The sequence below is a fragment of the Sus scrofa genome, chromosome 7 (assembly GCF_054392235.1).
Source record: "Sus scrofa isolate SSC_HxYL_T2T_F1_AM1 chromosome 7, Sscrofa_HxYL_maternal_Yorkshire_Landrace_v2.0, whole genome shotgun sequence".
NCBI classification, from domain to species: Eukaryota; Metazoa; Chordata; class Mammalia; order Artiodactyla; family Suidae; genus Sus; species Sus scrofa.
The window spans coordinates 105,957,038-105,981,662 of NC_139389.1; the positions used below are offsets into that span (position 1 = coordinate 105,957,038).

Sequence of the window (24,625 nt, forward strand, 5' to 3'; positions counted from 1 at the left end):
TTGACATTTTGGGCTGGATAATTCTTGGTCCTGTTCTGTGCCTTGCAGGATATTTAGCAGCATCCTTTGCTTCTACCCATTAAATTCTGGTAGTGGTCCATTTCCTCTGTTGTGACACCCAAAAAAGTTTCCTGGGGTACAGAATTGCTCCCTCTTGAGAACCACTGGTTGGACCAGTGGTTCCTGTAGGCAGGTGGTGAACCAGCCACATCAGAAATATCTTATGAGGGGTGCTTCTTATTCATGCAGGGTCTGGGTTTCTCCCCAGACTTCCTGATCAGATAACATGGGATGAGGCCGGGATTGGCAGTCTGCCTAGAGCCTGGATAGCCAGGCTAACAATTTGTTGTTTAAGTGGGAGTGGCTATTGGTTGGCTTAAATTTAAATGTGTGTTAAACTACACAGAAAGAGATTACAAGTTAAAGAGGCTTTTAAAGGTAAAGTATGACATTTCACAATAATGAGCTGATTGGTAGCTGTGATCCCCGCATCCCAGTACTATGAGGTGCAGTTGTATGTTTTGAGCATTCAGAAATAATCTTTTTCGTACTAAAGCGCATGATTATTTTACTCTAGGTTTTGCGAGAATACCTCACATCAGACTCTGAAGCAAGATTTACTTCCAACTTTGAAGTGGAATCTGGTGAGTTGGTAGATTAGTCACAAAAGCCAGGTGGGGGGGAGGAAATGCTACTCGCAGGTTCATTCTTAGAAGACCTGCCACTTAAATGTAGATTCTATATTTTTCTCCACTGTTTTTTTTTGTTTTGTTTTGTTTTTCCCCCGTTTGTTGTTTTACTGCTGAGAGGCAGAAGCAGGGAAGAGGGGAGATGCCTGTGTGGTTTTTAGTCATTGATTTCTGGATTCAGCACTCTCATCTTTATAGATTAAACAGTTAATTTTTCTGGCAACTTAAATTAATAACATTTTTGTTACATATGTCTATTTTCCTTGCGTTGCAGAAAATGCAGAAAATGCTCTATTTGTTTCTTACAATCTCACGGGAGATTGTACCCCAGCAACCCATGTTCTAAGTAAGAATCTTGTTAACCCTAAAGCAGTCCTACTAGTTTGGAATACCAAGGCTACCCTGAAAAGTTGAGGGATGGCTGGGTGATCTGTTTGATTGACGTTTACTGTTAATTTCATGATTGCCCTTGCTTACTGCTGGGGAGAGACCCAGTTCTGTACTGGGCCTTTCTCAGTGTTTTCGTGGACATTTCTCAAACGTTTTACTCAGTTGTAAAAGGGTGCTCTTATTGAGAAAGCATTTAAAAAAAATAGCTTAATTTGATTGAAAGTGACCTTTCTATAGGCTGAAAATGCTGTAATATGCTGAACTTCTAAATTCAGATAAAATTAGTGGTTTGGGGTTGTGTAGGTTTCTTTGGTTTTGTTACTTTGTACTTAACCTTCCTCTCAGCCAGATGCTGAAACAAAGAGTTTGGGATTTTTCTTATCTGCTGCTTTGTCAGAAGCAGAAGCAAATTGCCTAAGGAGTCAGCTCTTCTAGAGCGCCACATCCCATAAAAGGACAGTCAAGGTTATCTGAACATCTCACCTCTGTAAACCTTTGTGCAGAGCTGAGGGCTTCTTTTCAGCAGCCCGCTGGGTAATTGGAGCACTGATTTCAAAGAGCTTGCTATTTCTGACCTTCCTTGAAATTTCAGTAAGAGAAATTGAGGAACGATTATCTCTGAAAATGTTTTAAAAGTACATTAGGACACTTTCCTGTTAGCATTGATTTGACCATTCACCAAGTCATTCTTTAAAAGAAGTAGAATCCAGGAAAGAGTTTTAGATGTCTGTAGTTTTTAGCCATTTGCAGAGCCCAACTTTTTATTCTTCTTCTTCTTATTATTATTAGCCACACAACCCAGGAACTGCTTTGGGAACACAGCATTTTTGGAATCATCAAAAATTGTTGAGTGGTGAAGCCAGCAGCCTGCAGGAATGCTCCATATAGGTCACTATAGCTCAGGTCCTTTGCCAAGGACGAAAGATCAGTGCATGTTTTTGAGTGCCCTTAGGTTTTCACCTCCATCTTGGAAGTTGTTTTTCAAGGTTGGCTTTTTTCCCTCTCTTCTGTACCTGTATACTACCAAAATATACACCTTCGGTGCACTCCCTGTGTGTCTTGGTATTTTAAACACTCTTAAATAAGGATCACCTCTGGCTTAATATACTGAAATATTACAGTTCTTAACAGAAGCCTTTCATTCTAGCGTTACTGTGAGGCCAAGCTTGTTTCACTTTTATGTTGGAGCAGCTACACCTTGTCTTTTTTTTTTTTTTTGTCCTTTTGCCTTTTCTAGGGCTGCTCTTGCGGCATATGGAGGTTCCCAGGCTAGGGGTGTAATTGGAGCTGTAGCTGCCGGCCTACACCACAGCTCACAGCAACGCCGGATCCTTAACCCGCTGAGCGAGGCCAGAGATGGAACCTGCAACCTCATGGTTTCTAGTCGGATTCATTAACCACCGTGCCACAATGGGAACTCCCTACACCTTGCCTTTTGAATTGAGTTGCTTAGTCTAGTGACCTGAAGAACCCCTGGGTACTTAGATCACTTTTTTTTTTGTTTTAATGGTGGTGATATCTGATGATGCTATTACATCCGTTAGGTGAGGTGGGAGTCTTTTCTTATGTGTTCTTACACACCGGTCTGCTTGGACAGCAGATCGGGGAGCCAGGATCAAACGATCCTCTAGACCTGCTGGTGGTATGACTCTTGACTTTCTAAATGGATGCTTCTTTCCTAACGGCTCTTTCACTATTTAAGGAATATTCCAAAACAGTTCCCTTCCTCCTAAAGTAAACAAAAATCCCCAAACTCCAACCCCTCTCCCCAAAACCCAAACCCACAAAACCTTGTAGCTTATGTATAGTCCTATGCGTATCTTATTACGTCCATTGTTCTTATACTTTATGTTTTGGGTAGTGTTCTAAAATATAAAATTGAATGGAGAAACTTTCCCCTTCCTTTTAAAATTAAAAAAAAAATTGTTATGTTCTTTCTAAATGCCCAACAAGAAACATAGAGTGATGTTAATTGAAAACAATCTCTGACTAAATTATGTGCTTTACACCTTAAAACATTTAAATAATTTCCTCAAGTGTATTTTTCTTTGGATTTTCCCATTCTTGTGTGGACAATTATGTACTCCTAGGTAAGTAGAGATATTCAGTTTTTCTCCTATTTCAGTCTGGTTAGTGCCTTCCAGGTTTCTTCTTTTCATGGGAGAGTAACTGAAGAAATTTTGAAAAGCTCTCCACTTCTTTCTTTTCTTGAAAGTAAAACAAAAAGAGTAACTCTGCTCACATTTACTTATACTAATAGTTTCCTAGTATAACACACAAAAGCGACATCCTTTTTGCTGTTTTATGGGACGTCCCAGCCATTTAGTAAGTGAAAACAGAAAAGAAAAAAATACCTGTTGGTATATTCTCCTGGACTCGTCTTGGTGTCATATGGAGTAGTAGCAAGAAAACCTAATCATCAAAGTGCCTTACGTGGGCCACCCAGATGATAGAATGTCTATGACACGTTTAGAAATCAGCTAAAAATATGGAAGCTTGGAAAAATTTTTCCTGACTGTCCATCCTGTAGAACCCCTTCTGATCCAGTGATGCACCCTATCTCTTTTCTCATTTTTCTAACAAACTATGTCTTCCTTAAAACATAAGAGAACAGCTGTTCATATCCAATACACTTTCTTCTTTAGATTAATTAATTACAGGAGTTTGAACATATTAACTCAACAAGAAAAACAGCTGAAATGTTTACCGTCAGTAGACTTGTTAGATTCTGTGGGTCAGTTTGAACTGGAGTTTTACAGTGGCCCTGAGGATGCAATAGGGAGTCAACTTTTTCAGATAAATACTGGCTTAAATTTTATTAACTAAAAGCTGACTTTAAGAGGAAAATATTAAAAATTTAGAGGAGCAAAGGGATCATTGCAGAGTTTTCCTTTTATCTTTGGCCATGACTAATTTTACTTGAATTTGGCGTGCCTGGAGGTCACTTCAGCATTATTTCATTATGCTTATTTATTATTCAAAGCTGCCTTCTTTGTTCTTAAGAAAGAAGACCGTTTTAACCAGCCTGTAGGACTCTTCCGTGACCTTTTCACATTTGCTCATGCTGTCATCGCCTCTCTCTCTCTCTTTTTTAATATATTTTTTATTGTTATTTCCCCCAAACACTTTTTTCCCCCACTGTACAGCATGGGACCCAGTTACACATACATGTATACATGATTTTTTTCTCCCATCGTTGTGCTCTGTCCTAAGTCTCTAGTTCTCAGTGCTACACAGCAGGATCTCATTGTTAATCCACTCCAGAAGCAGTAGTTTGCATCCCTTAACCCCAAGCTCCCCATCCCTCCCACTCCCTCCCCCTCCGCCTGGGCTTTGCAGCAACGTGGATGGAACTAGAGACTCTCATACTGAGTGAAATAAGTCAGAAAGAGAAAGACAAATACCATATGCTATCACTCATATCTGGCATCGCCTCTCTTTTTGAAGGACCACTTCTTCTCACTGAATTCCTAGCTTTCTCTTTAGAAGGTAAGAGTACACGCTGTCCACACCACATAGAATGTTTCCTCTTCTAAATTCATTCTAGTGACAAACAGAACAAAGGAGAATAGGAATTAAGTTGTTTGGGAGGAGTGTCTTACTTCCTAGTTCCTGTTCATATTTTAGAAGCCCTGGATTTGTATGGGTATGATTCTTTATAATGATGCCATGTTACCCTCTTTCTTGATTAATACACTTAAAATTTGCTAATAGGAGATTTGAACTTCTAAAGTTAAGAATCAGGAAATAGAGAAGCAAGAACATGAACAGTGTATGGATGCGGGTGGAGGTCAGGTCCGCTGCCTGCCTCCTCTCCCTGCCTTAAAAAGTTGGGCGAGTGTAAGCATTTTGAACCCCTGGCTTCCATCCCAGGATGGAATGAGAGGTGAAACCTGGGGAGAGCTTGTATCTGCCAGTTCTTCATGAAATACTGATGTTTCTCAAAGAGCTTGAGAAACCCTTAGGGGTGGGGGTTTTACGTTAAAACCTGGGTTTTGTTTTAATGCTTGTCATTACCTAAGAGTATTTTAGATACAAAAGGAAGCTGTAAATGTCTTCACTAGTGCTGTAGTGGTTTTCACCAAAGTCATGCAGGCAGAACTCAGGTCCTGTGGTGGGGAAAGTGTTCCTGATAGGGACATCCAGATGCCTTGTTTGGAGGTTTTGGTACTTCTCCTGGGAGGAGGGCTTTAGTGTATCTTTTTGGGAATGACTTTTAAGCAAGGCCCTAGGCTTGAGGGAAGCTGTTCTTCACGTCTGCACAAAACATGCCAGAATCTCTAGTGAGTCCATGAGGAAGTACGAGCAGTGTGGGTGGACAGCCCTTCCAAATGACATCCGCCTTTGCAGAGCAGGAGATGTTTCTCAAACCTCTGCCTCAGCACATGGCGCGTTCTGTGTTCTTCTCATGATGGTTTCCTTGATGAAAATGAACTGATGCGTACTCTGGATGAGTTTTCAGTAGGTTAAGTAATGGGTTGCTCAAGAATGAATAGACTTCAATTTTTTTTTTTTTTCCCCCAAGGAGTCATTTAAAAAAAAGTCAACCTTAATTCAGTAACTGACCCCTTTCTGCTACTGACTGATGTTTTTCATTTGCTATTTCTTTCCCAGTCATTTGGAAAATAAATGGTTTGAGAACTGACCAGGTAATACTTTATTGGGTATAGGGACCTCTGGGCATGTTCTAGCTTTAAATCGTTCATAGTTGTAAGCAGTAAGGTATTTTACTGTTGCCACTTTGTTTCTTCCCTGGATTTGTTAGTGGAAAAGTTAATTAAGTGTGTAACTATCTCATGCCAGTTGTAGTGCTGACCGGGATAGAAATATATAAAAAAGAAATGTTCCTTGTTTTTCTAGAGGGGGCGCTAAGAACATAATTTAAAACTGTCATAATAAATGTTCAAATGTAATTAGGCCTTTAGTGGAAGCACAAGTGAAAATGCCTTGAGGTGTCCGTAGAGGGAGAATTAATAAGTCCATGGAGGTGGCAGTATTGGACCTGGACATTGAAAGACCCGTCCGTCCATCCATCCATCCATCCACTAAAGGAGTAACTTTCATTTCTTCAAGTAACCAAAGTAATTCATATTTATTGTATAAAATGTGGATGTTCCTAAAAAGCACAGATGTCAAAGTAAAAATCACCCAAATTCCTACCAGAACACCCAGTCTCTACCACCCAGAGATAACTATCTCTACAAGCATTTTCACTTTTTTGTGTGAAATTTTTCAAACACACTCACGAGAATAGCACAGTGTCTAGCTTCAACAAGTACTAACATCTTGCCTTTCTTGTTCCATTTATTTTCATCCTGTTTTCATGGTTTAAAAAAATTTTTTTTTTAAATTTTAAAGCAAACCTAGGTAGTAAACTATTTAACGTATAAATACTTTAGTATTTTTTAACAGATCATAACTTAAAAAATAGTCACAATATCATTACCTTTAATGACATTAATGATTATCAGTTAACATTATTTATTTCTAGTTTGTCCTGGATCCATGTTGGCTTTCCTCCTTTGTCTCAAAATTGTCATTTTTCAGTTTGTAGGGATCAGGATCCAAGCCTGATGAACACATTGCATTTGTCTCTTTTCAGTCTTTCTTCATCTGTGACATTTCCCCTTCCCTTCTTTTTTCCATGTAATCTCTTATAGAAGAAACTGGGTCATTTGCTTTTTAGGACTACTGATACTTTAACAGTTGTCTTTCATTTTTGTTCTTCTGCATGGCTATGTATATGTTTTAAAAGGAAAATTGGGACCATACTTTGCATGCTGTTTTATAAGATATGTTTTATACTTAATGATATGATGAGGACATTCTGTTATTATTTACTTTTCTTTTTCTTTTTCTTTTTTTTTCTCTTTTTTTTTGCCTTTTCTAGGGCCGCTCCCACAGCATGTGGAGATTCCCAGGCTAGGGGTATAATCGGAGCTGTAGCTGCCAGCCTACACCACAGCCACAGCAACGCAGGATCCAAGCCGCATCTGCGACCTGCACCACAGCTCATGGCAACGCCGGATCCTTAACCCACTGAGTAAGGCCAGGGATCGAACCTGCAACCTCATGGTTCCTAGTCGAATTTGTTAATCACTGAGCCACAATGGGAACTCCTATTTACTTTTCTGTAATTTTTATTTTGCGTTATATCTTAGGACATTATAGTTACTAAAAATGAGAACAGTGCATTAAAGTAGAGCTTATATTGACTATATGGAGTTTTGTAACGACAAATTAGTTACTTCTCTTCTCCCCCCTCCCCTTCCTTCCTTTTACACTCTAGCAGCTGTTACAGATAGATGTAATGTGGGTGAGGCAGCTCCCTGAATTGAGAGCTGTTTTATTTTCCCTGAGAAATGTAGATGGATGGTTATATAAGAGAGAGCCTGGCTGGTGGTTCACTGACAGGTCACAGAAAAAGCAGGGAGATGGTGCCCATCCAAGGTCCTGATTTCCTGCAGAGTCCACACCAGAAGGGGACTCTCCTTGTTCTTGTTACTGTAAGCTGACCTTTATTAAGTCGTACGTTTGCATTCTCTCATAAACATTGGCCACTGGTGGGAAAGGAGTCTCAGTGGATGAAAGAAAGCATGACTGTTTTAATTTAGAGATGTTAACATAATTTTTGACACTTTTACATTAAGTCCTCTTTCAGTTTCTGTCAAGTTCTTGGCCTGGAAAAAGAATGTGTGTGTCAGCTCCCACCAATAATAATTCGTTACAACAGCCAAAGCTTCATGTTGCCACTTACGTTGACAGAATCTTCTCTTCTTCATCAGATAAAACCTTGGCTTCTCTTGCAGTGTCTTCTGGTTGCTCCTGGTAGTTGATTGTCTTTTACATCTGATCAGATCTTAACTTAGCAGTGGTTGTAGAGATAGTATCTATATTTTGCCTTATTCTGTAATCCTGTCATTTGATAACCCCGTAATGTCCTGAAAAGTGTTTTTTTTTAAATTAATTTTTTAATAAAAGGAATAAATGGATCTATAAGATTTACCCTGCCTCCTCTTGCTGGTTCCCTTGCTTGCTCTTTAGAGGCAAACACATTGTTGATTCAGTGGTTATAATATAAACATACTGTATTTTTGTTTTATTTTTTAATATTTTTTATTATAGTTGATTTACAATGTTCTGTCAATTTCTGCCCTATTTTTATGTTTTAAAAGTCACAAAATTGATATTATATTGAATATCAGTAGCTCTTTTTTTGTCATTCAGTAACATACTTTGGAAATCTCTTTGTGCTTGTTGATATTAAATCTAATTTATCCTTTTGAACTGTTGCCTAATGTTATATAGACTAGTCGTGGGAATATACCATAGTTTTTCTCTCATTTTCCTATTACTGATCTTCTAGGTTGTTTCCAATAGTTTCTGATTACAAATAAGGCTGCAAACAATACCCTTGTCCTTGGCTCTGTGGGCATATGTTTCTCTAGGCAGTTGTCAGGTCATGGGATGTTGTAATAGATACTCCCAAATTGTTTTACCAGAATGACTCCCATCAGCAGAGAGAGTTTATCTGTAGAAGTGTTCTCTAAGTCCATGTATTTATCTAGAGAAATGGGAAAGGGCAGGAGCTAAATTTGAGGAACTGACTGGTTTATAAATGTGTAGACCTCTATTAACTTCTAATTTTTTTTTTAAGGGCCACACCCTTGGCATATGGAAGTTCCCGAGCTAGGGATGGAATCAGAGCTGTAGCTGCCGGCCTACACCACAGCCACAGCAACTTGGGACCTGTGCTGCATCTGTGACGCTACACCACAGCTCCCGGCAATGCTGGGATCCTTAACCTCCTGAGCTAGGCCAGGGATCAAACCTTCGTCCTCATGGGTACTAGTTGGATGCGTTACTGCCGAGCCACCTTGGGAATTCCAGCTTCCAATGTTTTTTTAAAGCTAGTTTTATTTATTGGATTCTATTTTGCTACCAAATGTGAGTTTACTTATACATGTGGAATTCTGCAGTTAAATAATTCCAAGTAAGTTGTGATAATGGCTGTGGAGCTTTTGAATAGAGCTCACACCTCATTTTGGAATCGGTGCATTGGAGGCACAGCTGGCGTGAGGCTGTCTTCAGTGCTGCTGAGGACTGGAAGACCCTTTCCGTTAACTGCTCACCTTTGTTCTCACGGCGCAGGAATGTGTTGTATATTCAGGGTAACACCTGCCTCATTATGGACACCGCGGGCCGAGGGAATACACAGTGAGTGACCGCCATGACCCCCCCCCCCCCCCCCCCCCCCCCCGCCCAGGAAGAGGCCCCATTGTCGTTTGGTTTCCCTTAAAGGACTTCTTTCAGAGCACTCTTCAAAGTAGAGGATGGTCTGAGCCCTTGTCCTTTCCTCTCTCTGGCATGACAGGGAAGACAGATGCAGTTCCTTCTTCCCTTGGTCTCTTAAGAAAAGATAGAACCATTAATTTATCAGTTGATAATGTTCAAGAGCTGAGATTTTTGACGTCTCCTTCACACTATGCCTCTTCTTCCTCCACGGGACATGTGCACATTCTTTGGAATTTCTAAAACACTCTCACAGAGGGTCTCATCGGGATTCTGAGCCTCACTCTTTCCATCTAACAGATGGGGCTCCCAAGCCATGCACCTGGCAGGGTTGCAGTGCCTCCCAGGAAGCCACACAGCCCACGCTTCTCCTGTGACAGATGAGCACACTGAGGCTCGGTGTGCACAGTGACCTGTACTCTCCCACCGCTTTGTCCTGATGACTAAAATACCATCTCGCCACACAACACGTCACATTGTGACGCTGCTTCTTGAGACACCACAGTGGCAGCTTCTACACACATCTTTCTCTTTGCTGGCGTTTTCCTTTCTCCTTGCCACCTGTCAGGCACCTTTGAAATGTGTTCAAGTTCCTTTCCTCAGGGAGGCTTTTCTGGCTAATCAGACAAATGGATATTATTTCATATCCTTACTCAAATGGGTCTTTCTCTGTGAATATTTGAACTGATTTGTATAGTTCTTAGAAAACCCTTCTCTCTCCCTATATCATTTAGAAAGCACCTCTGCAATAAAATGCTGGTTGTTTAGGGGAAAGGAGCTTCTTCTTTTTTTTTTGTCTTTTTACCATTTCTTGGGCCACTCCTGCGGCATATGGAGGTTCCTAGGCTAGGGGTCGAGTCGGAGCCATAGCCACCAGCCTACACCAGAGCCACAGCAATGCGGGATCCGAACCACTTCTGCTACCCACACCACAGCTCACGGCAACGCCGGATCCTTAACCCACTGAGCAAGGCCAGGGATCGATCCTGCAACCTCATAGTTCCTAGTCAGATTCGTTAACCACTGAGCCACGACGGGAACTCCGAAAGGAGCTTCTTTAGAAAAAAACCATATTTGTGAGCAACACAGTGTTATTTCTGTGTTTTGAGAGGGAAAATTTCCCCTGAAAGAGATGAGCTCTCAATATGCACTGTAATTTTAGTGTGTTTGCTGCTACTCAACAGATCTCTGTTCTGCTTTTTTACACAATCACTTTTCAACCCAGCAGGTTAGAACTTAAAGGACTGTGTTAAAAAATGAGAACGACCTGCCCTGATCATTCATGTACCTTTGCATATGGACAAGTTGCCTGTGACTCTCCCCCAGTGTTCTCATCTTTTTTCTGTGCTATGAAAAGTGGTAAACAAAATAAAAAATCAAGTCACAGTGTGCACTCGTCAAGATAGCTTGCAGCAGAAGTTATATGTGGACTTACCAGTCCATAAAAGATCACATGAAAGCCAAGTTTGAAGCTTTTATAATCCCAAACATGAATGAATGCACGATTCAGTGACTGTTTCACTGTACAACGTACACATATTAATTTCATTTCAGCATGCGGTTGCATAAATCCTCTCTTCTCAGTCATGTGAGAACTGCTCAGATGTGGCACTAGTTTGTAATCAAATATCCTTTTGTTGTTGTGTTAGGCCTCTCTGGAAACAGGGAGGAAGTAAGTGATAGGGGAAGCTCCTTCCCGCTGTGCACACAGGGACATGCGTGAGCTGTTGTGTATGTTGTATGGAAAAACTGTGGGGTCTTGGTTTATATTTGGGGTGTGAAGGAAAAGAGGTCTCATAGACTTTGAGACCTGGAAGGAATCTGCACGGTTGTCTATTCATTTTATGGATGAAAAATGGGTGTCCACAGAGATAATGTGTTGATCCCAGGTTAAACTGCTCTCTGGTGCTGCTGCTCAGGCTGTTTGTGGAGATGGGAGGCCACTATTATTGCTTTTGAGACAAACTCGGTAGTATTTCTTTTCTTTTTTGTTTTTTTGGTCTTTTTTGTTTGTTTGTTTGTTTTTTTCGGGCTACACCTGCGGCATATGGAGGTTCCCAGGCTAGGAGTCGAATCCGAGCTGTAGCCGCCGGCCTACGCCACAGCCACAGCAACACAGGATCCGACTCTCCTCTGCGACCTACACCACACTCAAGGCAATGATGGATCCTTAACCCACTGAGGGAGGCCAGGGATCGAACCCGTGTCCTCATGTTTGCTAGTCAGGTTCACTAACCACTGAGCCACGACAGGAACTCTTGGTAGTATTTTTTTACGCATTCAAGGACCTCAGAGTTTTTTCTAAGTCTTTTATATTTTGAATATTTAGAAAACTAAGTTTTGATGGTGGTGAAGGCTAGAATTTTTTTCCTTTGGGCATTCTTCCGGCTGCTGCCCCCAAGGTTTTTCCTGAGAAGATATCATAGAAAAGCAAAACTTGGTCTAAATTGGAGTTTTAGCATTTTTATCTATTTCTAAATAGTGTTTCTTTGAAAATCATTTTAGTGGCATTTGTGGAAAACGTTTTTTGAAAATCCAAGGCGTTTTCACAGTTTCCCCTTTTCAAGTGTTGACTCTAAGGTAATTATGCCGAATTTCATTTTACTAATCCTTATTCTCCCTGCAGCTCTAGCAGAGAGCAAGATGTTGAGAAAGAGAGACAGCGAGTTATTTAAAATACTTCCATGGTCTCCCCCAGAACCTCAGTGAGAAGTGCTTCACCCGTCTTTCCCTCTTGCTTGTCTCTTCTGTGTCATTGTGAACCAGGCTCAGAGGAAACCCCTAGAAGGGTTGTTTGGACACTTGAAATATAAAATTTCTTACTAATCAAAAATTGAATCACTGGGCCAGAACGTAATAATTTCAGCTCTCATTTTTGAACTCGTGCCATGTGGCAGATACTCTCCAGAGGCCATGCCAACTCCTCTGTGTTCTCAGAGAATCTGGAGAGAGACCTGATATCTAGCAACTGAGGCAGGTGTGCGTTTCGGTGCAGGAACGGGAGTGGTGAACGTGTGGAAGCAGTACGCGGACCTGGGTGTTTCTCTTAGCAGAATGTAGAAGGATGTGAACGCCATGAATGATGGAAGTACAGTCACAGAGGAATTGTGTTTTTAAAATTCAGTTTTATGTTTTAAAGAGCTGATACATACCCGTAGAGTAAAATCCAAAAGGTTACACAGTGAAACTAAACTGTATAGATTTTATTCGGATTCCACCAGCTTTTCTGCTGATGCCCTTTTTCTCTTTCAGGATTCAATCCAGAAATGTCATATTGCATTTAGTATGTATGCTTTTTAAAATTTATTTTTACACAAGTTGTAGCATACCATACTATGCCTTCATTCTGTTTCCTTCTAGTTTAGGGTTGTACTTTATTATCCAGTCTCTTAATAATGGACTTTAAGTTGTTTGTGATCTTTTGTTATTGTTAACAATGCTGCTGTGGTTGTCCTTGAACTTTTAAGTGTGTTGGTTTATGTGAGGAGTTTCTGGGTTAAAAAATGTGTGTCTTTAAACTGTTGCAGGGAGTTCCTGTCATGGCTCAGGGGAAGCGAATCTGACTAGCATCCATGAGGACGCAGGTTCGATCCCTGGCCTTGCTCAGTGTGTTAAGGATCCCCCATTGCCGTGATCTGTGGTGTAGGTTGCAGATGTGTCCCAGATCCCGCATTGCTGTGGCTTTGGCGTGGGCCGGCAGCTACAGTTCCAATTTGACCCCTGCCCTGGGAACCTCCATAATGCCTCGGGTGCAGCCCTAAAAAGTCAAAAAATCAAACCAAACCAAAACAAAAAACTGGTGCAGCCAGTGTGGAAAACAACATGGAGGTTCCTCAAAAAATTGAAAACAGAACTGCTGTTTGATTCCATCAGTTCCACTTATGAGTATCTATCTGAAGGAAACAAAACCAGTAATTCTAGAAGATATATATGCACTCCTATGCTCATTGCAGCATTATTTGCAATTGCCAAGATATGGAAACAGCCTAAGTGTCCATCAGTAGGTGAGTGAATAAAGATATGATATAGGTACACACGGAATATTATTCAGCTATAAAAAGGTGAAATTTTAGCATTGCTATAATATAGATGGACCTTGAGGCCATTATGCTGAGTGAAATAATTTAGACGAATACTTCAAGATTTCACTTCTATGTGGAATCTATAAAACAAAACAAAGAAAAAAAAGCCAAAGCAAAGTCCAGATGCATAAATATAGAGAACGGATTGGTAGTTGCCAGAGGAGAGGGGGTTTGGGGAGGGCAGATGGGGTGAAGGGGATCAAGAGGTACGGATTTCTCTGTATAAAATAAGTCATGGGAGTGTAACGTACAGCACAGGAATACAGTCAGAAATACTGTGTTAACTTTGTATGGTGACTGATGGCAACTAAACCGATTGTGGGGATCATCTCACAAATGTTGAATCACTATGTTGTGCATGTGCCACTAATACAATATTGTAGGAGTTCCTGCTGTGACTCAGTGGGTTAAGAGCCCAATTAGTATCCACGAGGGTTCGATTCCTGGCTTTGCTCAGTGGGTTGAGGATCTGGCGTTGCCACAAGCTGCAGTGTAGGTCACGGATACAGCTCAGATCCTTCATTGCTGTGACTGTAGCTGTGGCATAGGCCAGCAGCTGCAGCTGTTATTGGACATGTAGCCTGGGAACTTCCATATGCTGCAGATGCGGATCTAAAAAAAGACAAAATATGTGTTGTATGTCAAATATACTTCAATTGAAAAAAAAAGAGAAGCAGCAGCAGTAGCAGCAGCAGCAATGAAATTCCCTGGTGGCTCAGTAGGTTAAGGATCTGGCATTGTCACAGCTGTGGCTTGGGTTGCTGCTGTGGCACGGGTTCTATCCCTGGCCCAGGAATTTCTGCATGTTGCAGACATAGTTCCCCCTCTACCCCCCGCCCAAAAAAAAGGGAAGAAGAAGCAAAAGCCATTCAGCTAAAAAGGGACCCTGCCAAGAATAGAAAAAAAAAAAAAAAAAAAAGCATTGCCATCTGTTGTACATTTATGCTTCTTTGATATAATAAATTGCTTCCCCCACTTAAAAAAAAACAACAAAAACAAACCAAAAGCAAGAATATCTATCTTCACATCTTATATAAGTATTGCTAAACTGTCTTCCAAAGACATTGCACAAATTTATACTCCCATCAGCAGTGTATGCCTTCCTCTTCCCTCTTGCCAGTAATGATTAAACCTTTTCATCCGAGTCAATTTCATAGCTGAAAAGGGGGAATCTCATTGTGGTTTTCCCATGCCTTTCCCTCATTATAAATGAGGCTGCACATACTATTGGGGTTTTAAGAGCAGTTTTTCTCTCTGTGAGTTGACTTGTGATCTTTTACCCATTTATCTAATGAGATAAACTCTTTATGGAAAAGAAAAGTTAGTATTTTGTGATAGGAACTGCTGATTTTTCTACTGGGTTTATACTTGGTCATTTATGGTAACTTTTGCCATGTATACATTTAATTAATTTTGGATAATCAGATTTACTCATCTCTTACTTCATGGGTTTAGGATTTTTATGTCCTACTTAAAGAGGCTTTGCACTCAGAGTGTGAACAGTGTTTCTTGCTTTCTTTTATTACTTTAGTAGTTTCTTTTGTGAATGTTTAAATTTTTTTGTTGTGAGTTGGTATCCCATTCTCCTCTCCATATGGCTGCGTAGTTGTGCCTATGCCATTTATTGAGCAATTTATCTTTTCTGCACTGATTTTAAATGTCATGTTTTATCCTATATCAAACTCAGAAGTATTTTTAGAATTTTTATTTTATCCTTTGATTTGACGGTCTATTCGTGAACCAATTTCACACTTTTTAAATTGTCATAAGTTTATAACACATCTTACTCTCTGGCAAGTATTAAAGCTAGTTTCCTCTATTACTCTTCTTTTTCATAGTTACTCTTATTCTTGGTCATTTGTTTTCCCATATGAACTTTAGACTTAGATTCTGAGTTTTCAATACTGATAAGTTTGCACATTAATTTAGATTTTTCTTAAAACATTGACTATGAATTTGGTATATAGCGCAAATATTTCTCATCTTTTTTTTCATTTGAGGTGTAATTGACATATAACATTACTTTCAGGTGTACAACATAATAATTTGGTATTTATATACATTTCAAAATGATCACCATAATATGTCTAATAACTAGGTTTATTATAATAAACAGATGACAGATATTAACTAGATCAGTTCTTAAAAGGTGACTTCCTATTTTCAAGGCACTGTGCTCATGTTTAATAAAATAAAGACCCTAAAATATGACTCACCTATGCCACAGCCACAGCCACACCGGATCTGAGCCGTGTCAGTGACCTGCACCACAGCTCATGGCAACACTGGATCCTTAACTCACTGAGAAAGGCCAGGGATCGAACCTGCATCCTCATGGATGCTAGTCATATTCGTTTCTGCTGAGCCATTAAGGGAACTCTGAGGCCACATCATTTTATCCATTCATCTGTTGATGGGCACTTTGGTTGCTTCCACATCTTGGCTATTGTAAATAACGCTGCAGTGAATATAAGGGTATGTAAATCTTTTCAAATTAATGTTTTTGTTTTCTTCAACTAAATACCCAGAAGTGGGATTGCTGGATCATATGGAGTTCTGTGTTCAGTTTTTTGAGGAACCTCTATATTGTTTTTCCGTAGTGGCTGCATCAATTTATAATCCCATCAACAGTGTACAGGGCTTCCCTTTTCTCCACATTCTTGTCGACACTGGTTGTTTCTTGTCTTTTTGCTGATGGCCATTCTCACAGATGTGAGGTGATATCTCATTGGTTTTGATTTTCATTTCTGTGATGATTAGTGATGTTGAGCATCTTTTCATGTGTGCATTGGCCAACTGTATGCCGCCTTTGGAAGAATGTTTATTCCCAAGAAGGATCCTCTGTCCCACTTTTTAATCAGTTTTTTTTTTCCTTATTGATTTGTATGAGTTCTTTGTATATTTTGGGCATTAATTCCTTATCAGATATATTATTTGCAAATATCCTCTCCCATTAAGTTGATTAACTTTTGTTGATAGTTTCAGTTGCTATGCAGAAGTGTTGTAGTTTGATGTAGACCATTCTGTTTTTTTTAAAAAGCTTATTTTAAAAAGATTCATTACTGGTAATAAAAGGGCAGTTACCCATAATCTTACCTTTCTATCAGGACAAACTACTATTTTCATGTATTTCCTTCCATTTCTCCTACAGTTTTGGCGAGTCATATTTTAGGGTCTTTATTTTATTATTTAATATTAGCACGTGCCTTGGAAAAAGTAGGTGAACTTTTATTTGTCTTTTTTTTTTTTATCTTTTTTCCTTTTCTAGGGCTGCTCCCACGGCATATGGAGGTTCCCAGGCTAGGGGTCTAATCAGAGCTATAGCCACCGGCCTATGCCAGAGCCACAACAACTCAGGATCTGAGCCGTGTCTGTGACCTACACCACAGCTCGCAGCAATGCCGGATCCTTAATCCACTGAGCAAGGCCAGGGATCGAACCTGCAAGCTCATGGTTCCTAGTCAGATTTGTTAACCACTGTGCCATGCTGGGAACTCCAAAAGTAGGTGAACTTTTAAAGAACTCATCTATATTGCTGTAGGATCCTTGCTAGAAAGTAAGTTGGGGGTATCTATTAAAAGTTTAGAGCCAAGGCATGTAAACAACCTAAATGTCCATCAACAGATGAATGGATTAAGAAGATGGAATACTACTCAGCCATAAAAAAGAACAAAATAATGCCCTTTGCAGCACATGGATGGAACTAGAGACTCTCATACTGAGTGAATTAAGTCAGAAAGAGAAAGGCAAATACCATCTGATATCACTTATATCTGGAACCTAATATAGGGCACAAATGAACCTTTCCACAGAAAAGAAACTCATGGACCTGGAGAACAGACTTGTGGTTGCCAAGGGGGAGTGGGATGGACTGGGACTTTGGGGTTAAGAGATGCAAACTATTTCCTTTGGAATGGATAAGCAGTGAGAGCCTGCTATATAGCACTGGGAACTATATCTAGTCACTTATGATGGAGCATGATAATGTGAGAAAAAATAATGTATACATGTATATGTGACTGGGTCATCTTGCTGTACAGTAGAAAATTGACAGAACACTGTAAACCAGCTATAATGGAAAAAAAAATAAAAATCATTAAAAAAATTTTTTAGGAAGTTCCCTTTGTGGTAATGAGCCTAACTAGTATCCATGAGGATGCAGGTTCGACCTCTGGCCTTCCCTTGAGCTGTGGTGTAGGTTGCAGACCTGGCTCAGATCCTACACTGCATTCCGGGGATCTTCCATGCAGCAAGTGTGGCCCTAAAAAAAAAAAAAAAAAAAGGCAAATAAAATAAAACTTTAAATGTATGCATGTGTATGCTATAACGCTACAGCTGCATTACTAAGCATCTCTCCTAAGGAAACTACATGCATCCTATCAAAGAGACATGGGCTCCTGGGCAATGGCAAGTACCTCTTTTTGCAGCACCTCCTGTCACCTTTTCCTTAGAGCCATCAAATTTTGTTGAAGATGTGAAATCTTGCAGGATTGATTTGTAGCCCATGCGAGCACTTTTAATTTGATTCTCTACCTTACTTTTTAATTAAAAAAAAATCTGAGCAACATAGTCAATACTATAGGTGCACATGTTAGAATTAGCTGAGTAATTTTTTTCCTTTCACAATTTTAAAATCATCACCTAGTTCTGATCATTGCCCTTTCTGTGCTGAAAATCACTTTTCACGAGGTACAGTTGCTGATTGCAGGGCCCTTGATTGAGTGTTTTGGGGACAGAAATGCTCTCAGCCCTTGGAGTCCTTCTCCACTCCCCAGCTCCTGCATAGTCAGCATAAGTAACCCTCTTCTTCACAAATATAAGGTCGTCTCCACCCCCCCCAGCCCCCTTTTCTCATTCATTTCGGAAATACAGCTTCTTCATCCTTATCCTGGATCTCAAATCTATACCCCCATATCTTTGCAAACTTTATTTCTATACCAGAGAGAGGATTCATTCAGTCAGCAAACATTTATGCACAGTGTGGTGGGGAGACACGATTGCTTTAGTATGAAATAGACTGGAATCGAGATTGCATCAGAAAACAGAAAATTGTTTTGTTCAGAGCCCTAGAGAAAAAAAAGTCCCCTTCATTACCTCAGTATCAAGTTGATGGGAGAAAGGAGAGAACTACCTGGTAACCCGGGAGTTAAGGGAAGCCAGGAGATAGAATTGGAGTGTTTAAGCCATTCAGCAGTGATTGGATTTTTATTTACTTGTTTATTTTTTCTCTTTTAAAGGGCTGCACCCATGGCATATGGAAGTTTCTGGGCTAGGGGTGAAATAGGAGCTATAGCTGAGGCCTATACCACAGCCATAGCAAAGTGGGATCGGAACTGTGTCTGTGGTCTACACCACAGTTCACAGCAATGCTGGATCCTTAACCCTCTGAGCAAGGCCGGGGATCGAACCAAATCCTCATGGATACTGGTTGGGTTCTTAACCCACTGAGCCATGACGGGAACTCTAGCAGTGATTGGATTGATGCTGTGGTTTGGGTCGTGCTCTTCTGTGTTTCTGTCTGTAGCCTGTGTGCCTCCCTTTTGGACCAGTTGGAAAGCTGTGGGCTGGTTACTATGGGAATTGATGGGTGCTGCTGGCAGTGGGAGATGGAAAGTTCTTGGAATTGATCCAAAAATCCTAGGCGAGCAGGGTTTTTTTTCTCCTCTGGCTTCCCTGCTTAGCATTCTTTGATTTGATCAAATAACTGGCGTTTAGCTTGGGAAGAACATTTCCAGCAACTCATCTCTGGTGTCCCAGGGAGAGGCGGAGTGGGGCTCTCCAAGGAGACTTTACAGAGAAGAGAGTTGTACAAAGGATGCTGGTTTCTGCTAAGTTTCTGTTTTAGCTCCTCAGGCTTCAGTGAACTCAGAATTAAATTGAAATTTCTCTTTTTTTTTTTTTTCGTATATTTAACTTTTTTTTGGGGGGGGGGGTCTTTTTTTTGTTATTTCTTTGGGCCGCTCCCGCGGCATATGGAGGTTCCCAGGCTAGGGATCCAATCGGAGCTGTAGCCACTGGCCTACGCCACAGCCACAGCAACGCGGGATCCGAGCCGCGTCTGCAACCTACACCACAGCTCATGGCAACGCCGGATCCTTAACCCACTGAGCAAGGGCAGGGACCGAACCCGCAACCTCAAGGTTCCTAGTCAGATTCGTTAACCACTGAGCCACCACGGGAACTCCCTCTGTTTCTTTTTACAGTGTCAAGGAGTGTGTTCCACACGAGAAGAGGGGAAAGTCAGTATTTTGTTCCAGATTCACAACCTTTTCCTCTTCTTTTCTGCTGCCACCCCTCACTAAAAAGGGGGGTAGGGTGGGGAGGGTTCTGTTTTTGTTATAAGTTTGTTGATTCTGAAATGTTGGAGATAGAAAACAGATGTTTTAATGAGGTGATAGCCACACTGGAAAATAACGAGTTCAAAAGATGTTTTATAAGTCAACTTTCATTAATTTGATTAATCAATAACTCTAAAAAGCTCTTCTAGAGTGTATGCTAGTTTATTTTTATAACTACTCATGAATATGGAATGTAAAGCATTGATTTATTCTTCTAAGAAAAGTATTTGGCTTGGTGATAGAAGAATATTAAAGTACCGTGGACATTATTAAGTTTGAAAGGACAGAATTTTTTCCCCTGACATTTTTGGTTTCAGTTCACTGTTTTCTGTTGTTTCTGATTTTGTTAGCACTAATGAAAACCTTATTCAGGGAACATTTTTTCTTTTGATTTTAAGAGATTTTGTTGAATTCCTTCCTGAAAGGTAAGAAGGATGTCTAGGTCTCTTCACACCTTGACTTGGGGGTCTTGGAGGCGATGACTCACGTGGCAGAGCAGCCTTGTGATTTGGATGGTTTATTTTTAGAGACTTTAATATTCCCTTTTAATATATTCAATTCCTGTTCTATGGGGGGAGGAGGGACTGGAAAGAAGGGCCTGCCACGCAGAGGTCTTGCCTTCTTCCAGCTACTGATCAGGGAGATAAAATGATGGAAAAAATTAAAGTACAGGGGAGGGTGTGGGAGGTTGTGTTAGAGATGAATTGATGAAGTGGGGCGGAGCCTCCAACGCTAAGCAACCTTCCTTGGGGAAACTACAGAGGTGTAGGTAGCAGCTGAGGGCTGGAGCCTTCCTCTGTCTCCAGACTTCGCTGAGTTGCAGCTATTATGCTTTGAACTGGATCTTAAAGAGGATGCAGCAGTTCAACAGGTGTTTTCCTTTGTTTCTCAGCCTCGGACTCAGTGCTTTGATTTTTTTTTTTTTTAACTTGTGTGCTTTGATTTATACCTATGAGACCCTTCATACTGCAAATACGACAGTCTGCGCTCAGGCCAGAAAGCTGCCAGTGAAGGAGGAGTGTCCGATGGGAGAGACAGAAGGGAACACAGGGTGCGATGGGGGCCCAGAGAGAGGAAGGGCGGCCACTCCTGAGGAAGGGATATGGGGCCTGAGGGACCCAGGGCATGGGAGTCAGAGTTCTATAGCGACTCCCGTGGACCAGTGAGAAAGCTGAGGCTCGTGGCGTGTCATTTCCTTTTCCAAGGTCAGACCTCTGCTGTTGTCAGCATTGAGGTTTGAACCCAGGGCAGCAGAATATTGTCCAAAAACCTCTAAAGCTTGCAGGGTACTTATTATGGCCCCTGTGTTGGTCTGATTGAGGTTGGGGAGGCAAGCACCTTGCTCGGGGCCTGACTTGCACATGGCAGAGTTGAGATTTCAGTGATGTTTGTTTCCAAAGGACACTCCTCTTCCACATAGTGCGCCCTGTGGCATTTCAGCAGATGGGGCATTAACAAAGGCTCCAAGAAGAGGCTTCCCTTCAATTAGGGATAGTAGGGTGGATGCACCTTGGAATTACAGAGAGCTGTCAGTGGGCCCTTAATGCAGATTGGATATAAGAGAAAAGGCAGGGATAAAGGTAAAGTGAAGAGTGTGTTTAGTAAGGGGACAGTTCGATTTGCCTGGAGTGATGGCTCTGTGGAGAGGTATAGAGGCAGATGAGCTGGAAAATCAGCTTGGAACTTGTCTAGGACTTGGAATCTCTAGTTAAAAAATTCAGACTCTTTTTACATAAGTGTTGAGAAACCATTGTTGGATTTGGGGCAGATGAAGGTGGCTGCCACAGAGGTAGAAGGTATGATTTCTTTTCCATACTGATTTATCTTTAGCTATATCTTTGGATGAAACAAAATTGTTTTAAATTCTTTAAGAGAGAGAGCCAGGGAAAGTTAAGATTCAGTAGGAAAAAAATATAAGGTTTACTGTCTAGGCAAGACATAAAACTTAGATGATTAAGGGCAGCACCCATGGCACATGGAGGTTCCCAGGCTAGGAGCCAAATCGGAGCTATAGCTGCCAGCCTACACCACAGCTGTGCCAGATCCAAGCCACATCTGCAACCTACACCACAGTTCATGGCAGTGCTGGATCCTGAACCCACTGAGCGAGGCCAGGGATTGAACCTGCATCCTCATGGATACTAGTCGGGTTCGTTACCGACGATCCCCAACCAGAACTCCATGGACTCTAATTCTGGTTGTATAAATGTTCAGAATATTGTCAGTTTGGTTCATGGCTCTGAGATAACTGGAAACGTCGTATTGTCATAAATCTATTTGAAACGAGGATGTTTCTGTGACTTGCTTTGCATATTCCACCTCTAAGTCAGCTCTAGGTAGGGGGTTATTTATGGGTCTTTTTCAGATCCAGTCTTGCGTAGGGAGTCTTTCCCAGGGTCGTAAGGCTGGCCGAAGCATTAAGAGGGGGCCTCTGTGTCGCCTTCCCTGGGCTGGCTTCCCAAGTCCCAAAGAAGACTCAGTTCCAGCCAGACCCATGGTGGCTGTTGTGCTTGTGTTACTGCCCGGAAGTTCCCAGAGGGGTCTGTTTCACCCTTTAGCCAGCTAGATTATTTATAAAGATAGAGCCATCATACTGCTGTTTGGAGAGGGTTCTACTTTTATATGTCTTAGTAAACATTTTCTCGTTTATTAGTATAAGGAGAAAACTTGTTCAGAACTAGCTAGGACTCACTGTAAAGCGCATTTTTATTTTCCTTCGAGCCTAGAAGTGGTGACACAGAAGAATGCCACCTCGAGGTTCCTACAGTCAGGTACTTTGTTCATCATTGTTTCTCCACGGCCGAGCAGATACAGTAAGTCCTAAATCTGGGCCTGTTGATGAATGTTAGATGGATCTTAGAGTAACTATTGTAATCGATGGGAAAACTGGTCAAGTTTTTAATTAAGACTCCTTTCTCGTGGGTTCTACTGGTTTTGCTAGTGATAAAGATTTTTAAATGCTCTTTTGATATGTTGCTTAAAAATATGAACAACACTTTAAAATTTCTTTTAGATAAAATAACCAAATAGAATAGAAGTAACTGCAAATATAGAATCTTTTAGGCTAATTTGAAAAATATAGAACATTGGCATTCTCTTCCATTCCCTTTAGAAAGGGTCACCACCCTAAATTAAGATAATCTCTTTTCTAGCCAAGATTTCATTTACTTGACTCAAAGCCCAGAATATAGATGGAAATGCAAGAAAGTTTGCCAAAGTGTAGAGCAATAATGGGATTTTTTTTTTTTTTTTGCCCCAGCCACTTGGAATTTATTTTTGTAATTCTAGTAATTAATTATGAAAAAGTGTTACCTTGTTAACATTTAATAATGAGAAATTTGAAATAAATGTATATAAAAATTAAATATGATTTGTTTTTCTGACGGCAAGGTAACAGCAGAATATGAGGGAAATACGTTTACCTGCGGATTCAGTCACCCTAAGAGAGGCTGTTTCTGACCTTTTGCATTTTCTTCAAGATAAGGTAGCATTGTGATGTGGCGGGATGCACACTGATGGGATTGTTGAAATACTCTTTGGAAGCTTGTGGCTGTCATTCATCTGGAAGCCAGTTTATAGGAACAGGTGGGGAGATAAATTTTTGTGCTTACAGCTCTTGAGTTCAAAAAGTCTTTTTGACTTGATTTTTGTACTAAAAGAAATTTCAGTGTGTCCTTCCATCTCTGAAAATACTTAGCCTTTCATAACTCCATTTTATAATTTTGCAGCCCCGTCTCTAGTGTGAGAGGGTTCGTTAATGCGTTATCCATAAGACCTTAGTAGTATTCTGGGCACTGCCTGTTGTTTTTAGAATATTTTATAAGGAAATAATCTTTGAGGCTAATTAATATATTGGTTTTGAAATCTGGTTAAATTTAATCATTGACAAAGATTTTTAATACGTGTTGTAGTTTCTTATAATCTTCCTGAGGGGCTTTTGAAAGGGTCAAAATAAAATTGGTTTTTAAACAGAAGCCGCTAATCAGACTGAAGCAGAAGACACTGCAGATGTTGAATATACTTGAGATAATTTCTGTAATAGAACCTTTGGAAAAGCAACAGATGTGCTTGTAGAATTCCTTCCTGGACACTGTCATGACCAAATGATTTTTCTTGATGATTACAGTCTTGTTATGTTAAGTGAATTAAGCAAAATAATTTCTCTTAAGTAGAATTGAGACTTTAAAGACCAAAGTAAACTCAGAATCTTATGTGCCATATACGTATATCTGTAGCCGTAGTGGCAACTTCCCTTTTCTTGGAAAGAAAGGAAGTCACAGGGACAGCTCCCATACAGTGGTGCCACACTCTTCCGTCCGAGCCCACTGTTACCCTCCTGGTGCTGAAAAGAACTTGCACAGGGACCCTTTCCTCATGAGCGCTCTGCAGTCTGTCCATCCCTTGGCACTTGCCTGAGTGGGAGGGGGAAGAAGAGCCTAGCAGTTTTAACCTCTGGGACCCACAGGTGATAAGTAACATGTAAAATCCTGACAGTCTTGGAAATGTTTTACTTTAGTTATCATTTTCTATCCGGGCTGTAGAACTACTGAAGTCATGAACAGAATAAGACATTTGGAAGGTTAGATGTCAGTAGTGTTAGAACATTCCATTTTTTTGTGTTTAGATACTCTGAACTGGGGATCTGGTGTTTGCATCTATTTAGCAGGTGCATCAGGACAGAGCCAAGCAGTTCATGTTCCAGGAGGTGATACCCGTGACCACCTCTTAGATGCCCTGAGGCTTTTCAAATAGTGTGGGGCTACTGCCCTTCCCATCTCTCCGGGACACAAAGAATGACTTCATTCACTTCAGTGAGACCAGTATAAAATTCTCA

General features: G+C 40.7%; 1 protein-coding gene across 19 annotated transcripts in view; it reads left to right on the forward strand.

The window, feature by feature from the left end:
* SIPA1L1 (signal induced proliferation associated 1 like 1) overlaps positions 1–24,625 on the forward strand; it is a 378,208-nt gene that overhangs the window by 89,261 nt on the left and 264,322 nt on the right. For 13 of the 19 annotated variants that reach the window (XM_021099433.2, XM_013989140.3, XM_013989146.3 and 10 more), the window contains one exon: positions 578–644. The exons of 3 other annotated variants lie outside the window; for them this stretch is intronic. The gene's annotated coding sequence lies outside the window, so the exon portion shown is untranslated. Of the gene's footprint in view, positions 1–577; positions 645–9,230; positions 9,297–24,625 lie in introns of all 19 variants that reach the window. 3 more of the 19 variants (XM_084969649.1, XM_021099436.2, XM_084969653.1) reach the window with 1 other exon arrangement.